Below are 16,689 nucleotides of genomic sequence, written 5' to 3' on the forward strand. Positions count from 1 at the left end.
GGTCGATGTGTGGTTACTGGGAACTTTGCTTCTGTTTCTCTTCTGATGGGACATTACTGTGGAGGCTGCGTAATCACTGACTGCTGGTTATCTTCAATGTGCAAGCTAGGGAACTTTCGGAATAAACAATTCTGATCTCCTTCCTACTTCATCACTACTGAAGCACAGTTGGGAAAACATCATAATATCCCAGGGTTTGGTTGTGAATTGGTTGGGGGGGTGGGAGTCCCATTTCCCCATATCCAGGAGGCAGTAAGGGTGTTTAACCCATCTTGTGCTGCAATGCACAGATCTGCAGTTTCCAGGCTGTAAGAAGACTTACCATTAGATTTGTCTCCTCCGTGCTTAACAACCTGAGAAATAATGAAGGAGGAAAACCAGATGTGGAGGATGGGTGATTAGATACATGACTGAGGAGAGAAAAAGCTGGCAAATATGTGTAAGCAGGTGTTAGCAAAACAGGAGCAAGAACTCCAGCTGAGGGATATAGTAACAGGTACTACAGCAATATATAATGAACTAACCAGACTTTGGCTTAAGCTTTTTTAAGTGTTTATATGGAAAACAGACATTATTTTCCATAGATCCACAATGCCAGCCTGGATTTTTATGAAGTGAGCAACAGAGCAGAGAAATATAGCTCGCTGAGTCAAGAGAGTTGCCGAACAGTTACATGGCTGTGATAAATAGAGAAGATGGAATTATTACTTTCGACAGCTCTGAGATTGCAGATATCCAGATCAGAGACTGTCAGGCACTGCAGTACCTCGTGGAAGAGCAGGATTTTTATGGGTAGGTAGAGTAATTCAGGTTAATGAGGGAAGCAGGAAGCAATTAGAATTTAATGTGCAAGCTTACTAGGCATCTAAATGGTGATTCACTAATAGCTGCAAAGGGAGATAGATATCTTTTTGTGCTTTATATGCAGTTAGATGTGCTCATCAGGAACCTCCCTTAACACATCTAATTAGCCCGAAGAGGGAGAATATCCTGCCTGTGTATGGCAGTGTTACCCTTTTGGTCTGTGAAGCACACTCAGACATAACACCCATGAAATGGGACTCCAGGCTGCTGGGCTAAAAATAGCTGCCTTTTGCTTATGGCTGCTGCAGGGACCACAGTTACAGCTTGGGAACAGAGACATTGATGGTACTTACAAATGTTGAATTTCTGGTTAAGGGAAGCCTATGGGGCATGCATTTGAAGGAAATGTTATCCTGAACAATTAAAACCTGCAGCTAGCTTTCGAGAACATAGGCTGTTTCCACCAAGTAAATTATTCCTATCTCATTAGCTTTCCACCTTGCTGCTAACACACTTCAAAAAGTGGTGAAATTTAATTGCTGCTGAGATCAGGATTCACATGCCTCTGCCCTGCACATTGCTGTGTGGTGTTTAGATAGCCAAGCTATTCCACCTCAGCATGAGCATTAGGACAGGGCTTGAGCAGGGTCTGCTGTTCAGTCACCTGGTGTAGACACCCCCTTTTACTTGCCACTCCTGCAGATCTAAGGGAAGGTCTGGTTTTCTCTCTAGGTCCACTGCAGCCTTAAACCTTTTGAATGACTAAGGTCTGGGAGAAAGGATGTGATGTACAACGAGCAGCCCTGATTCCTTAGGCCCAGTGTGACAATGCACCTGCTTCGGTCTGGCAGCCGAGGCAATCACCAGATTGCTGTGCTGGGAGGACAGTCTGCACAGCAGAGGCAGGAACATCTTTCCTTTGATTATGATCAGGTGCCTAACTTTACATAAGAAATGTCAAGCCCGTTCTGGGAGACTTTTGAACCAAAATTCAAAGTCCTTGTTCCATTTCAGCTGCAGAACTGAAGTGTCCTGTGACCTATTGCAGTTATTGCCATTAACAATCTTTTCCATGCTCTGTGTAGATGCTTTATGGATCTCCCTGCACCCAAGCAGGGACAGTCAAATGCAGGACTGATGTTAAATGTTCAAAGTGATGAAATTACCATGCTTGTTTTCATTTTACTCCGTTAGTACCAGTGTTTCTTAAACTTAGATGTGAGACTGGAATCTGATTTAAAATAAGCATTTTAGCCAGTTTGAAAAATGTAAATGTATATGAATATAGGTATGTGTACTTAAGACACAAAATTTGTAAAGGGCTATTATGTTAAGAGCAACTGATATGAATGGGGCGGGAAGGGAGAAGGTAAAGCTTTTATGTACAGACTTCCTTCATTAGCTCTACTGTGTTCCTAAAAACTTTACCAACGATATCCATTGGCCTAAAGAAGGGAAATATAGTTTATGCCTCTAGGCCTAGATTTCTGTGTATTCTTATACCATTCTAGCAATGCTTTTTAAAGCAATTTTCATCCTGCATAGTTTTGTTAGAAGATATATTCTTTTTATTTTTCTTCCCCCGATATTTATATCCTTATTTTTCTCCCTTCTCTTTTGTCACTTTACATCTAAGGAAGATGTAACAAAAGAGAAGAAAGAGTGAAGGAAAAAAAACCCATCAATTAAAATGCAGAGCTCTAAAACTACTTTAGCTTCTATAACACAGATTTGGGGGAGGAGGTGAAGACAAGGTATTTTAATATCCTGGGTGGCTTTTATGCCAAGAAAGCCTGGTGGTTTTGACCTCCTGCTTTTCCAAGGTGCCCTTAAGCACCTTGTAGAAGTTTAGATTTGCAACACACTTAAACATGACTATAGATCTTAAATTGAATTTTATTTCTCACTTTCTGTGCCTGTACCTCAACACACAGCTACCAAAATTGTGTTAGCACTCTTTTGGAAAACAGTATTGCAGGAGTAATTTTCTGAAGTTTAGTGAGAGGAAAAGTACAGGTTTTCACCTTTATAGCTTGGCATAGTAAAATTGTTGCTAAAATACCCATTTAAAAAGGAAATCCTGCTAGCTGAGGCTCAAACTAGCTATATCAATGCAAGCAATTTAAATCGTTATACTTTCCAGTAAAGATTATTCTTGCTGCTTCTGTATGAAAACCTTATTTCTTTGAGTTTCTAAATATATTTGTACAAGGTTTGGGAATGATATCTGATGCCCAATTTTATATCCTAGTGCTAGTGCATTATTTGTATTAACACAAAGAGGAGGACCAGCCTCTCTTCTGTAGTCGGTCTTGTCCCTGCTCTGTACGTGAAGCCTGGTAACTTGCTAGGGAAAATGGCAAACTTTTCCAAACTGGATCCTCCCAGCCCCAGGCAGGGCTGTCACTGTTGACATTTGGTACAGTGAGGGAGGAAGCAGAGTTCCTTTGCTCTCAGGAGGAAACTTTATCCCTTTCTAGAGCAAGAGAGACTCTCAGGGAGCATCTAAATGACGAGATGAAGGTCATGCACAGGAAATGTGGAGTACACAGCTGTCCTGCCTCCTCAGCTAGCAGCGGAACAAACTGGCGTCTTCACTTCTTCTCTTCTGCATATCTCTGTTCAAAAACAATTCATACTTAGTCTTCATCGGTTTGAAAAATATTATGATAATATATTATGCACCAAACTTGAAGATTCGCTAGAGGAATCAGTCTTCCTGATTCCTCAGCCTGTCTGTCAGGGAGCAGTGGGGCTGGGGCTGCCCCACAGGGCAAGGGGAGCTGGGAATGAAGGTGAAGCAAGGTTGGCAGGACTGCTCCCTCGTGGCTGGGTCCCAGACCCACGGTGCCCAGGCAAAGACAGCAGAGCAGGTTGGGTGGCAGGGACCTGGGGTAGGCAGGAGTCCAGCTAGTCAGGCAAGCCCATGGTGGTGATGAGGCCTGGGTCTGGGAAGTCAAGTCATTGGGTCAGGGTCTGGGCTGGTGAGGAGCAAAGGTGGGCACAGGGACACCTACAGCATAGCTCAGGCAGGGACTGACAGAACATCTTAGATGCATCTCCCAAGGGAAAGAGCAGGGGCTCCCAGCAAGACTTCTCCCAGCTCTGTTCCCAGCAGCCAGGCCCAAGGTCACACAGCTGCACGGTATCAGAGTTGGCCTTGAGCAGCAGCTGTGACACCTCTGGGAGGAGGAGGAATAGAGGCTACAGAACCTAACATAAAAGAACAAAGTCCACCAGAAAGTTGGTGAGGCTATCTGAGAGCAATGTGCACAAGACTACTGCAGAGAAACAATTATTTTTCCACTAGTTGTAGAGAAAGCTGGGGAAATTCTTTGTTCTTTTAATCAGTGACTCAGGAAATGATCAGCCTGAGGTCTGATTTAATTATGGAGCAGGCTGAGGTGTACAAACAAAGAAAACAAAAAAATATCTAATGTCCAGGTCTGGTGGTATTCACCCAAGTGATCTGGAGGGACTCAGGTAGACTGAGGCATGGAGAAGGACCTCCTAAATTTGAGACAGTAATAGAAGATGAAATTCAATGCAAGTAAATGTAAGTCCTGGGTAAAAGTAATCCTGGCCTCATGTATAAAATATTGAGCTATGATATCATTTTTGTCACTTATGGGTGACACTGGGGAGTTTATAATAGGTAGCTCTGACAGCTCAGTAGTAATGGGAAAGAAGATTAAATGTTATTACTTCTTGGAAAGAGAATAGATATTTTTTTTTTTAAAGCCACTGCATGACTCCAAGGTTCACCCTCCTCTGTGCAGTTCTGGTCCTCTCATGTCAAGATGTATTGGAGCAGGAGAAAGTCTGAAGAAAGATATTGTAGATAAACAAAGGTATGAAACAATCTGTTCAAGGAAAAGTTAAGCAGACTGGATTTTCCATCCCTGGGAAAGGGCTGTGTGTGGATGATGTGATAGAGATCTACAAAACCATGAGTGACACAAGGGGTAAATAGAGGCTGTTATTTCTTCTAGCATGAGGACAGAGGGCCATCGAGTGACGCTAGTAGGCGGCTGTTTCAGTGCAAACAGTAGGTGGTTGCTCATGTGCAGTGAATGAGGCCTGTTGTGCGGCCTGCAAAAGGGTGGTGTAGATGCAAGAAGCTGTTATAGTTTGGAAAGGAGCCTGGAGAAGTGCTTGGGAAAAGAGCTGCTTTGTGGCTTACTCTCTGGAAAAACCACAACAGGTTCAGGGAATCTCCTGAGGATGGGGGGAGTTACAGGTGGGGAGTGTTAGGGTGGAAGGGCTGCCCAAAGGGTATTTACTCTTCCCTATTTACAGGCCCAGTTGGAGACAGAACGCTGCACTAGGAGGACCAAGGTCTGCTCAGATGTGATTTGCTTTTTTGTTATGGTTTTACACAGATGCATGCCTCTATTTTTTCCTTTTGAAGATGATCCAAGTTACTTTCTTAAATTTGATGTACTTCTGTCCTAGGCATGGGACGAGGTTGTCTTGCACTGCCATGAAAATTCAGTTTTGAGTCCTTTGATCTCCCAGAAGTTCAGAAAAGCTTTGACACTACATAGGTGCAAGTCTTCAGAGAGTACAACTGCAATGCTAAAAAGCAGCCTTGGACGAAATCCTCTATTTTGTCCAGTTAGGAAGGTGAGCAGCCTGGTAGTCAGCCCTCCAGCATCAAGAAACCATGGCTTTCCCCTCTCCTGCATGATCCCCAAGCCACTGGGGACACTCTATGAAGATACGATGCTGCCTTGCTCTTTGTGTACAACCTTCTTAAAATGTTTGTTCCTTTCCATCCTTCTACTTTTGTGCTTTGAGGGAATTTGCCACGAGCAGTTTCCATGGTTACGAGGACACAGCTGCTCTTGGAGTGAGAAATCTGCAGAGAGCAAATGCACAAACCAGCACATCCGGGACTGGGGAAATGTGCTTTGTAGCTGTAATGGCCATTCCACCCTAGGTAAAAGCCAATGGGAAATAGGGGAAAATTTATGTTATTCTCAACCCTCTTGTCGTGCTGTGAAATGTAGTGCTCTCCTTTACCATTAGGTCTTTTCAGATTGCTGGAAGCACTGTTATTTCTGTCATGGCTCGAGTATTGAAGGGCAGGAAACCGTCTGTGTTGCAAAATACGCTATTAAACTAAGTTGTGCTATTTTGCTGTGTAAGGAAAAAGTGCTTTCTCCTGTTTGTCCAGGATTATTATTGCATTTTATTTGGAGGAAAGAACTACATGGAAGTGTAAAATCCATAATTTGGAGAGGGATGCAATGGTTTTCTCCTTGCTTTTACTGTCCTTGGTAGCACTGGCAAGTACTGGGGGCTCTCTGTACAGTGCTTGGCTTTTTGAACCCAGAAAGTGTTGGCCACATCTATGGGAGTAGTACATGGCATGTTTTAAACCTGTTTGTTACTATGCACAAAAGTTTAGCATGAAGAAGCTGTTTTCACACATTAACTGGTTGCTGTAAACCTGAAGCAAGCCTTGCTCACCTGATTGTCACTGAAGAACTCATTGCCTCTGCAACAAAATTTACGGAGCCTTGACTGCAAAAGTGTAGGGTGAATTAGCAGGCCTTTCTGAAGAGGCGAGTGCAGAGCCTCCGCATGCATTTGTAGCCAGGAGAGAGGAGCTAGGGGAATAAACAAACTAGCCTTTACTAAAAAGTGTTTAGTCAGGATAGCTAATTGGCAACTTCAGGCAACAATCAGCCAACTTTGGTTCATGTTCTCCTGCAAGACCTGTCTGTAGTGAAGAGAAAAGGAAAAGAAAGAGCAGATAAAGAAAGAAAAGCTGTACATTAGAAGTTAGGCTTAGCAATGACTTCTCTTGTTCTCCTCCTCCTCCACAACGTTGAACTGTAGCTGTTTACCATGTTAATGCAGAGCTGTTCGTTTGAGCCAGCATCAACTACGTTTCCAAGGTGAGTGCAGCTGCATCTCATGGATGATGATAAAAGCACTCAGGGGACTAGCCGATGCTACAGGCAAGATTATCAAAGGCTTTGTGCTAATGTATTTAATTTTCATTAATTGTTAAAAAAAAAAAAATCCCTCGTTCAACTACTATTAAAATGAGTCTTTGGGCTAAATATACCCCAAAAGCTTCCCCATTTCTTTTAAATGTATTTTCTGACTTTTTATAAAGCCCAAGTTGCAGATGTCTTGTTTGCAATTCCTACAGCTCTGCAGTACTGAGGAAAAATAAAATGAGTTTTTGATGGAAGGAGCAGCTAACCATTTAGGGGAGCTTACCAAGCAGTAAAACACTGCAAATGGCAATAAACATTCACATCCTGAAGCAAAATACTTCCAGACTTTCATATTCCAATGAAATTACTAAAATGAATTCCTTGCCATTTCTAGCGGGTGGTGGCTTAACAGCATAAGTTATTCATATTTAATATCATAGTCTTGTAATGCTGTTAGTGCTAAAGAGTCAAGCAACTACTTGCAGTGATGGATGAGTTTCAGCTGAGCATGTGGCTGGGTGCAGCTTGCTGCTGATGCTCGGCCACCACAACAGCCACCTGCAGCTGTGAGGCTCTCCCAGAGAGGCAGCAGCTGCTTGATGGGGCTATTTTTTTGGCAGTAATTTATTGATGGCATTTATATGTCTAAATGACCTGATAGAGATGTCTGCAGTGGTTGTTTCCCACACTGCTGGCAGCAATAGGACATGACCCTATAAATTCCCCCAAAGTTTGGGAAAATAGGAACTGCTTTACTGTGTACTGCAGTAATTATATGTGTGGCTCTTAACAAGCATTTGACTGGCTCTGTGGGGTTTTATCTGTTTTACTTCATCCATAAAACCTCTTACAATTTTGCCTTCATCTTTGAAAGACATGCAGCAGCTTTGGCAATGTGTGGGGCTGTGCTGGCTCACAATGATCAAGGTGAACCTCTAGGAATAGATAACTAGGCGGAAAAAACAAATGGGTCAGCTAGTGCCCCAGAAATGGTTCTGCAAAGGACAGCAATATTTGTGGCTGGTTTCTTTTTACCATCCTACTCTGTTGTGAGAGGAACCTCTGCCAGCTGTGTGTTAAATGAGATGACTAACATCTGCCACGTACTCATTAAACATTGTATGTTTATGATATACCAACTCTCTGCCAACTCTAGTACTAATTAGGATCTATAATGAGTGTTATTCTCCTCTTAATTAATATGAGCGGAGTAGAAACTTAAGTAATACCTAAGTGACTAAGGAGCGCACATCTGCTTTTCCAAAAGCAGCTTAGAGACAAGTATTTGTATTGGACTAAAATGGTGTGCAAACAGCAATGTGCTTTTGAAAACTGGGACACAGGCCTGGCTGCGTGAGGGGCTGTTGACTGGCCTTAGTGCTATTCTGCTGCAGAGAGTTTGGTTATCATTAAGGTAGGCTGATGAGTTGCCTTCAGCTATCTCCTCTCCTCTGGCTTGCACCCTCCCCCTGAACACAAATGACTCTATTCTGGAGAAGTACTGTGCTGGAAAACTAAGTTGTTATTCCAGAATCCCATTTCCAATTCTCCCGTTTCAGGAGCGACCACCCACAGGAACCTGCAGTACTTGAGTTTCTCACTCATAAGCTGGACTCTGAGCTCCTGGCGATACAGGATTGTGTTGTTAGAAGGTCTTTTGGTTATCTCAAGGCTAAACTGCAGAACACAGCAAGGATTACTGCATTCTGTCAATTGTCGCTCCTGACAGTCAGCCCTCTGCCCTGTGCTACTATATTTTGAATGTGAGTATCCGTATAATTCATTTGAAAGCTGGTTGCTGAAGCACTGAAAGGTCAAGATAATCTTGCAGAAGGATGCTGTGGATGTCTGTAGCTGTATGTTAAAGTCATCGCATCAAATTCTTCAAGGTTATCAAGCTGTGACCTGGCATGCACTGAAATTATACAAAAAGAGGAAAAAGCCTTTTATTATTATTATTATTATTTTTACAGAAAGCATTTCTTAAGATACATGCAGTAGAGTAGAAGGAAATCTGTGAAAAATCAGCACTAGAGCACATGCAGTTGTTTCAGATCTTAATGCTGCGTCCTTGCTAGGCTAGAAGCTGTGAATCCTGCTTTGTACAAACATGACATGTAACCTTGATAATCACTTTTGGAGAGCACGTCCCTTGGGTCAGTCTGTCTTAAGATGATATACGCAGAAAAGCATGAAGGGGAACAGTTGGGGAAAAGGAATCTGTTCTCAGGACTTTCTTAGTTGCTGATCAAATCCAGCACTCTTTTACTCTTCATTGAGGCCAAGTCTCTTTGGACACCGGACAAACAAAGAGATGATTTGGGGATCTGGCGATGTGCTGTCTTAAAGGAATATCATCTTTTCAAGCTGACCTAGTCTAAAGATCTGACTTTTCTTCTAGCACAGGAAAAAAAAACGTTAATTTAAAAATACTTTAAATGTACTTTAACAGATTTTTCTCAAACTCACTTTTAGTTTTTACTGACGTATGTGTATATATAAATAAAAATTGACTAAGTGAAAAGAGAACCAAAGCCCCATAAAAAACATTATTCCCTTTTCTTTCTAATTGAAACATTTAAAAAAAATTGCAGCTCCAAAAGCTGCAAGAGATCTAGGTGTATAAAATAACCTCTGGAGCTTAAAAATATCTAGCTGATAGGAGAAAATGTGACTGCTCTTGTTGTATCAATGTGTCCACTTCTTTCCCCGGAAGCTTGACTATAAATCTTTGCAGGGTCAGCTCAGCCTTTTTCCAGTTGCAGCAGATAAATGCTATGCAGTTTAAAGTGCAGGGGCTCTTGGATGAAAGCCAAGGTCTTGATCCAGCTCCTAGCAAAGCAAGTGGAAAGATGACCATTAACTCCAGAAGAGCTTTAGAAATGATTGATGGCCCATGACACAAGATATTAAAGGAGCCTTCTGCAGTATCTAGCCTTGCTCTGACTCTGTGTAGTAATGCAGTGCCTTTTTGTTGTTGTTGGGGTGGGGAGAGAGCATTTTTGAAATAACTTCGCATATTTGGGGAACCAGAGTTCTATGGGCATAAAGCCCATAAAAAACATATGCAGAGTATTTGAGGGGAGATAGTGGAGACAGGCCTGATAAGGCACAGGCCAGACATAACTGCTAGTGAGGGAAATGTGCTCTGTTAAATGAAATGAGCTCTTGGTTATCCCAAGCTATATACAGAGAGGAGAATATATGTTGGTTAGGCCAAGGGCTGCTGCTGGGCAAGGAAGGTAAACACCCGTGAAATGCCTTAAGGTGTGGAAAGACTGAGCAGTAACAAGGTGCTGAAGCAGAGCTGAGCATATCTTGTGCTGAACTTGTTGTAGGAACAGACCCAAAGGGATTTCTTCCAGCTGGGTTCAACTTATCAGTTAAGTTAATGTGCTTGGTGAGTGTCTAGCAGACTTTAGAAGTAGCAAGTAAACCCACACACTTAGAACTGGGAACTAATTTATCAAAAGTCAGATCAGCAGAGCTATTCCCATCTGCTTTTTCTTGGGTATTACGAACAAGAGGTTGCAATTGAGTTACTCGTGGAGGTATCCCAGCCTAGTTGGAGAAAATAATGATCTTTTGTTTCTGTAATCCAGAAGTACTTTTGGTAATAAGGATGACTGATTCTCAGATTAGTTAGGCTTCCCATCAGATTTAGTGTTTCCATTTAGAAACAAGTGCCAGAAAGGAGACAGATATACTGTACTTCAAATGCAAAGGATGTATCTCTGTTCAAAGGAAGCGTAGCTGGTTTTGATTTGATCTTCCAGCATTAAGTGAGTATATGTTCCCTAGAAAATAGGTCACAGCAAGACAGGCAGTAAAGTTTAAAGAAGAGAAAGATGAGCTGTAGTGATTTGAGAGACAAGCTTTTGGTGTTCAGTAGATGAATGACACTAACCAGCAAGCAGCTTGCTCCCAGTCAGGTGTAAATATTAATGCCTTCCGTATTCGTGTCAGACAGCCTTTTACTAAAACCTACTGAGTAACAATATTGCAACCTGCATTTCTTAGTTTGGAGGGCTTTGAGCCTAATGTGGCTGTCTGGCAGAAAAATGTAAGTGATCATGCTTTGGTCACTTGAGTGAGGAATTCCAGATCTGATTTATGATCTGACCTCCTGAATGTGACAGACATCCCTTTTCAGGACAGTAGCTCACTAAACGCGTATAAAATAAGCACTACCATTACTGCCTTGCTGTAGAAATCTATTTACTCAGTGGATGTATTTCTCATCCTAGCTTGTCCCTCAGTTTTTCTGTGCTCACTCTGTGAGAATGCTCTTGCTCGACTCCTCCCTCTAGTCATAGCACTAGTGATGATCTCACACCCTGGTCTGCCCTAAAGCTCCTTGTCTTGTCAGAAATGCATGCTTGAGTACACAAATTGATCCCTACCTCAAAGAAAAATGTGATGGGCTGCCATGTTTTCATTAGGAAGATAGCGTGGGTCTTCAGTCCTCCTGTGTCCCTTGAGTTTTTGTGGGAAAACCCTCCTGGCTTAGGAGCATCCCCAAAAGACTGTTCACTTTTCCCAGCATTTTTATATAGCTTTGGGTATAGTGAACACTTGCTTCAGTTTAATATCTATGTCCTGGTAACCTGTGATTGCAGGGGACTGTTTTTAATGGTTTCAGGGATTTCTGACAGCTCAGTTCCTTGCTTTTCTGCTTAGTTCTTAATTATTTCAAACACATTAATGTGGTGCCAAAACTGAATGGGACTAAGATGATTTCTTCAAGGTGTGACTCCTGTGGGGGTGGTGGTAATGATATTGAGCAGCGCAAACGGCTGCATTTAAAAAGTCAGGGAGGTATCCCCACTGAGTGCAAAAGAGGCAGGACCTTAACTGCCGGGTGTGCTCCTTGAGCTCTATTTTCTCATTTTTATTATAGCTGTCCTATTATTTTTCCTTGTAACAGAGGACTCTTATGACATTGAATTACTTCCTAGCTAGTACATTATTATTGCAGCTGTTTGAGGAGTATAATTTGAAACATATTAGGTGATATAGTCAATATTGTGATTACATTTCATTCTTGTTTGCAATTATTCCCTAATAATTACAGTATGGCAATCTGGAAAGAGTCCACCATGTCATTCTTATCAGTGTCATGCTGTTCCTAGGGAAAATATGCATTTAGGACTGGCGTTTTCTAACATGGCTGAAGGAATGATTCTTCAGAGAGTCAGATATAAACAGTTGAGTCAAATATATGTAGACAGTCATATATATATATTTGACTTTTCACCAACATTACCATATGCTGAAAAATCATTATAATTTAAATGAAGATATAGAGAATTTGGATCTAAATACTGGGCTGGAACTAAAATCAATTAGTTCTGTCCCAGCCATTTTGTTTCTTGGCTGCCTTTCACTTTGCACTGAAAATTACCTACAAGACCCTGAGGCTTGAGTCAGCTTTTACTGGTACTTTCTCTGTCCTTCCCATGGTCCTGAATGAGGTGGGTCAGTGGTATTTCAGTCTATGAAATCCTATATGACTTTCCAAATTCAAAATGTGTTAGCTGGTTCACTCTTATTTGTTTACAAGTGTTTCAGGTGTTTGTAAGTGACTTTTCAGAGGAGCAATTTTGTTGACTGCTGTGTTGCACTACTAGCTGTTGCTGCTGCTTCATTGCAAAACAGCACGGATATGATGGGTAATGGTAAGAATGCAGCTGTAAATGATGTCAAGCAATGGTGAATACCACTTGGTGCCACAGGAAGAAAACAAGCTTCTCTGTCTATGCATTGAAGTTTATTTAGAAACTTAGTGAATCTCTGCAGTGGTTCCAGCTGTTCTACTGTTACTACTTGCCTGTCCTAAACGTTGCAAAAGGTTGAGATTTAACAGCAAAAGCTGAGAAATCCTTACTGTTCATCAAACAGCAAGCCTATTTCTGTAGTTCTGTCATTTGCTCTTTATTAGCTTAGATGGGTAACATTTGAAAGGAATCTCTCTGTGGTAGCTTTAATTGGCTGTGAATGTAATGTGAGTTGCAAGAGAAGTGATGATGTTGCTTGAAGTAATCAATGAAATCATCCTTCTCATTTCAGCCCTTTCCATCTTGTAAATGTGACATTATTTTGGCTACCTGAAGGAGGTACCTTGTAAGCATTCTTCAGGCTTTCCAATAGATCATGCTTGTATGTTGATTTTTTGCTGCACTCCAAAGCCTCGCATACCCAGGTTTTAGGTGACAAGTTATAACCATGAGAAAATGTTTGTAGAAACTGTGCTTCTACACTGATGAGGACTACAGCTTCATTACTAAAATTATTTGAATAACAACGAAGAGCAATGTCAAACTGAGTGACTGAAAGACTGAAAGAGGTTTACAACCGCTGGTGAGCAAGATTGCTGCAAGATGATGCAAAGGTGAGCAAAAAGGAGATCTGGTTTGAGAAGACTGCTCCTACCTCTGCAGGCAGAGAAGGCAGTGACAGCTGTAATCCCTGTGTGCTGGAATCTGTGTGTTTCAAAGCCTCAGCTGACCCAAAGTGGAGGAGGCAGGTGTAGGAATGACGATCTTGCCTACAAGGATGCAAACCAGGGTACAAGTGCTTTACAAGGAGGGCAGAGCACTACAGGGAAGAACCCTGTCCTCTTCCCCTGAAGTGTGAGGAATACCCCTAGACTCCAGAAATAAGCCACCCTGCTGTAGCCGTTGAACCAAGCCCTTCTTTAGAATCAGCTTTCTCAACCTTACCAGAAACCTTCATGCAGGCAAGAGCTGGAGCTGCTGCTAATGTTGGCTAGATATTTGATTACTACACTCATTTTCAAAAGCAAAACAAATAATTCCCTATTCCAGCACTTTTGTTTTCAGCCTATCTGTTCAATAGGCTAATGACTCATTAAGCATAAGTTCTTTGAGGCAGAAGCCATCACGTTGTACTGAATCTAATACAAAGCAATCCTTCTTCATGGCCAAGATATCATAACTTCAAAGGACTGAAGCATTATCTGGAATAAAAGCTTCCAAAGAGTAACTCTGTTTTTCTTTATCTTTAGAATGACTCTTTGGTACTAAACAAAATATTGTGAACAAACACAAACTATCATTTCCTGGTACCCACTTCTGAGTTTTCTAAATCCTTTCCCAGCTGTCTCTTGCATTTTAACTGCTCTCATTTGCTGTTCCCCACTGACTAGCAGGTTAACAATAGAAGGAAGGGCAGGCAAATCCTCATAGACTTCTGTCCAGATGTTTTTTGAACAAGGCTCTGCTCAGAATTAAATTCCTCATATATCATGTCCACATGACGTGGTCTGTACCCAGCAGCCAGCCTCCATGGGATGCCTGCTGTTGCAGTCCCTGAAGCAGCACAGCTGGGTCTTTTGTGCATTGGCAAAGCCGAGATGTATTTTCCAACCCATGGGTGCTTCCTCTGACTGCAGAGAAGCTGGACTCATACTGAATGTATTAAGCTGCTTATTTTGGTTGCCTAAGAAGATGATATTGGAGAAGACCAAAGGTAGATACCTCAAATCCCCATCTAATCAGTGGGGAAGAGTGAATGTTCCCAATGGGGTAATTTTTCATGGAGACAGTGAAACACTTGAAGTATCTTGTTTGAAGCTAAACTATTACTTGAAGAGCATATTATGTGTAATTACTTGGTTGTCTTAAATACATTTACAAAATCTTTTACTAACATTACCTATAACTTTAATTCAAATATCAGTGTGTATAGCTAGTGCTAGGAACAGCTGAATGGTATACTAAGGTACGTGAACTTTCTTTTGTCTTTTTGACGTGTTTGTAGATCATGAGAAAAATGTTGAAAATAAAAAACCTTGTCTCTCATGGCTTGTAAAACAAAAGATATGTTTAAATCATGAAGTGACTGACAATATATATTAACATATATTTTCCTCGAGAGAAAGGAAAGAGTCCTAGGGAAGACCTACAGTTATATTTACATTATAATGTGGTTAATGCAGAAGAGAAATAAGGGTATAATTTTGGTGCATAGCTGAACTTCCTGGGTAACAGCACTCTGAAGTTGTAATTGCCTGAGACTTCAAGTAATTTCATTTTAACTATGTTACAGGACGTTATTTTGGGAACCCCGCTCTCCTTCTGTTCATTAACCTTGAACTTTTTTGGTTCGGAATGACTGTGTTTGGTGGACCCTCAACAAGCACCAGGGTAAGGAGCTTGTCAGGATGCAGATGTGAGCAGCAGGATAGATGGAGAGGAGTCCCTGATGCGGGTGTAGTATGTGCTATTTGCTGCATGGAGCAGGCCAGTCCATAGGGTCCTAAAGAATAGCTCTTAAAGTGGGTGCCCTTAACACAGTCCAGTGCCCCACGTAGCAGCCTGGGGATGAAGAAGGAGTTGGTTTGAAGCCTCGTGGTCCCTCAATTCACCCAGCTTGTAAATAGGTGCTGCAGCAACTGCTTCCAACACTGCCAAGCTAAAGGAAGTATCCCTTCGTGCTGAACAGATTTGATGGCGTAGATTTCTTAGGTCAAGTGAAACCTGCCTTCATGAAGGGAAACGTAGTGTAAGGAGGCTCTAAGTGGCTGGGGAAGGCTGGATGATTGCAATTCTCCACTGCTTTGCTTCCTAACATTCATTTACAATCTCTGCTTGTGCATTCACTGTAGTATACGTTGCCAAGCAAGTAAGTGTGATTTACTTTGTAGGATAGTCATAAAGTGCCTCCTTGGAATAATTGTGGGCATCTGATGCTTTAGACTTCAAGACTGCAGTGTACTTTTCTTTCTCAAAAAACCAAGGAGGCCAAGCATGCCAGGAAAGCCAGGGCAACATCCATGTCAGTATGCAAAGCTTTGACACATGAGCATATCAGCGCACTTTGGACACTGAGAAGTACAAAAGTCATTCCATAGGCTCTGGGAGAAATTGCACATGGAAGCACAACTGGATAGCCAAAGATGCACGCTCCTGAGAGGCAGATGGCACTATGTACATATGGTCTGCTGTGACTGCCTATTCAGAGTGTGATGGTATCTTACCCGTCAAGGCCTGTTTAGAAGGGCAATAAGCCTAGCTCTGTCTTATATGGCTCTAGATGGAAGATTTGGCAGCCTGCGTGCCTGGTCATGGTGTCCATCATGATGCAATTGCCTGGCAAAGTACATCCTTCAGATTTAATTTTCTGTGCATCCAGAGCAACTGATTAAATAACAAAATAAGCCTGGTAAATAAGGCTTCTGTTTACACATTTATTTTTTTCCTCCAGTGATCTTGGGACTTTCATGTAGTTGCTGTGCTTGGAATTGTCTGTGCCTAGATCTGGCTGTGTGAAACTATCTGGGTTTCTAACGGCAGATCTTTTTCTCCTTGCTAATCAACATCACTTAGCCCCTGCCTAGTGCAGTCAATCAACCGGTGATTTGCACCAGTTGTGGATTTGATGCAGCAGTGCACGAGGCTAAGTAGATAATGCCAGGGGAGGCTTGCTGCTGCTGTAAACACTATTCAGGGAGGTTTTCTATGGAAACTGTTTTAAAATCCCCTCACACAGCAGTAGAAAATGCCTTTTCTTCTATAGGTAAGATGAGAAGCTAAGTAGGTCGCTTCCATCTTTAAAATATAAAGCTTGATAACCCTTCTCTGAAGTTGTTTCAGTCTGGTAAATCTAACAAGGGAGATTTTGGGGGTTACTTGATGATGCCCTCAAATAGAGAATTCTGCTGCATCTGGGATTACTCTGTGGTTCTGGGTCACTGTTGGCTTTTGGTTTGAAGTGGGCTTCCAGTGTTGTGAAATTTCAATAGGAGAGTGAAATTGCCCAAAAAAACAAACAAACAACAACAAAAAAGTGGGCCTTCACAAACAGCTGAGTGCATGTGTTCATCTCCTGTTCAGTATCCACTGCATCGTTTCTCTTAAGGGGAATAAAGGCTCAGCAAACGAGAAAGTGGGTTGAAAGATGAAGCTCC

At 41.9% G+C, this 16,689-nt stretch overlaps 1 long non-coding RNA gene across 3 annotated transcripts; it reads left to right on the plus strand.

Annotated features, from left to right (window-relative positions):
* Positions 1-3,500: 3,500 nt before the first annotated feature.
* Positions 3,501-14,789, plus strand: LOC310894793. 3 transcript variants are annotated; one of them, XR_014580165.1, is made up of 7 exons: positions 3,501-4,360; positions 4,584-4,655; positions 5,104-5,142; positions 5,260-5,746; positions 6,652-6,710; positions 8,318-8,521; positions 12,828-14,789. It is a non-coding gene; the product is annotated as an uncharacterized lncRNA (long non-coding RNA). The 3 variants fall into 3 exon arrangements; XR_014580166.1 differs by having other exon boundaries at positions 3,502-4,360; positions 4,546-4,655; XR_014580164.1 differs by lacking the exon at positions 5,104-5,142 and having other exon boundaries at positions 4,546-4,655.
* The last annotated feature ends 1,900 nt before the right edge of the window (positions 14,790-16,689 follow it).

Source organism: Anser anser, assembly GCF_964211835.1.
Source record: "Anser anser genome assembly, chromosome: 2".
Lineage (NCBI taxonomy): Eukaryota > Metazoa > Chordata > Aves > Anseriformes > Anatidae > Anser > Anser anser.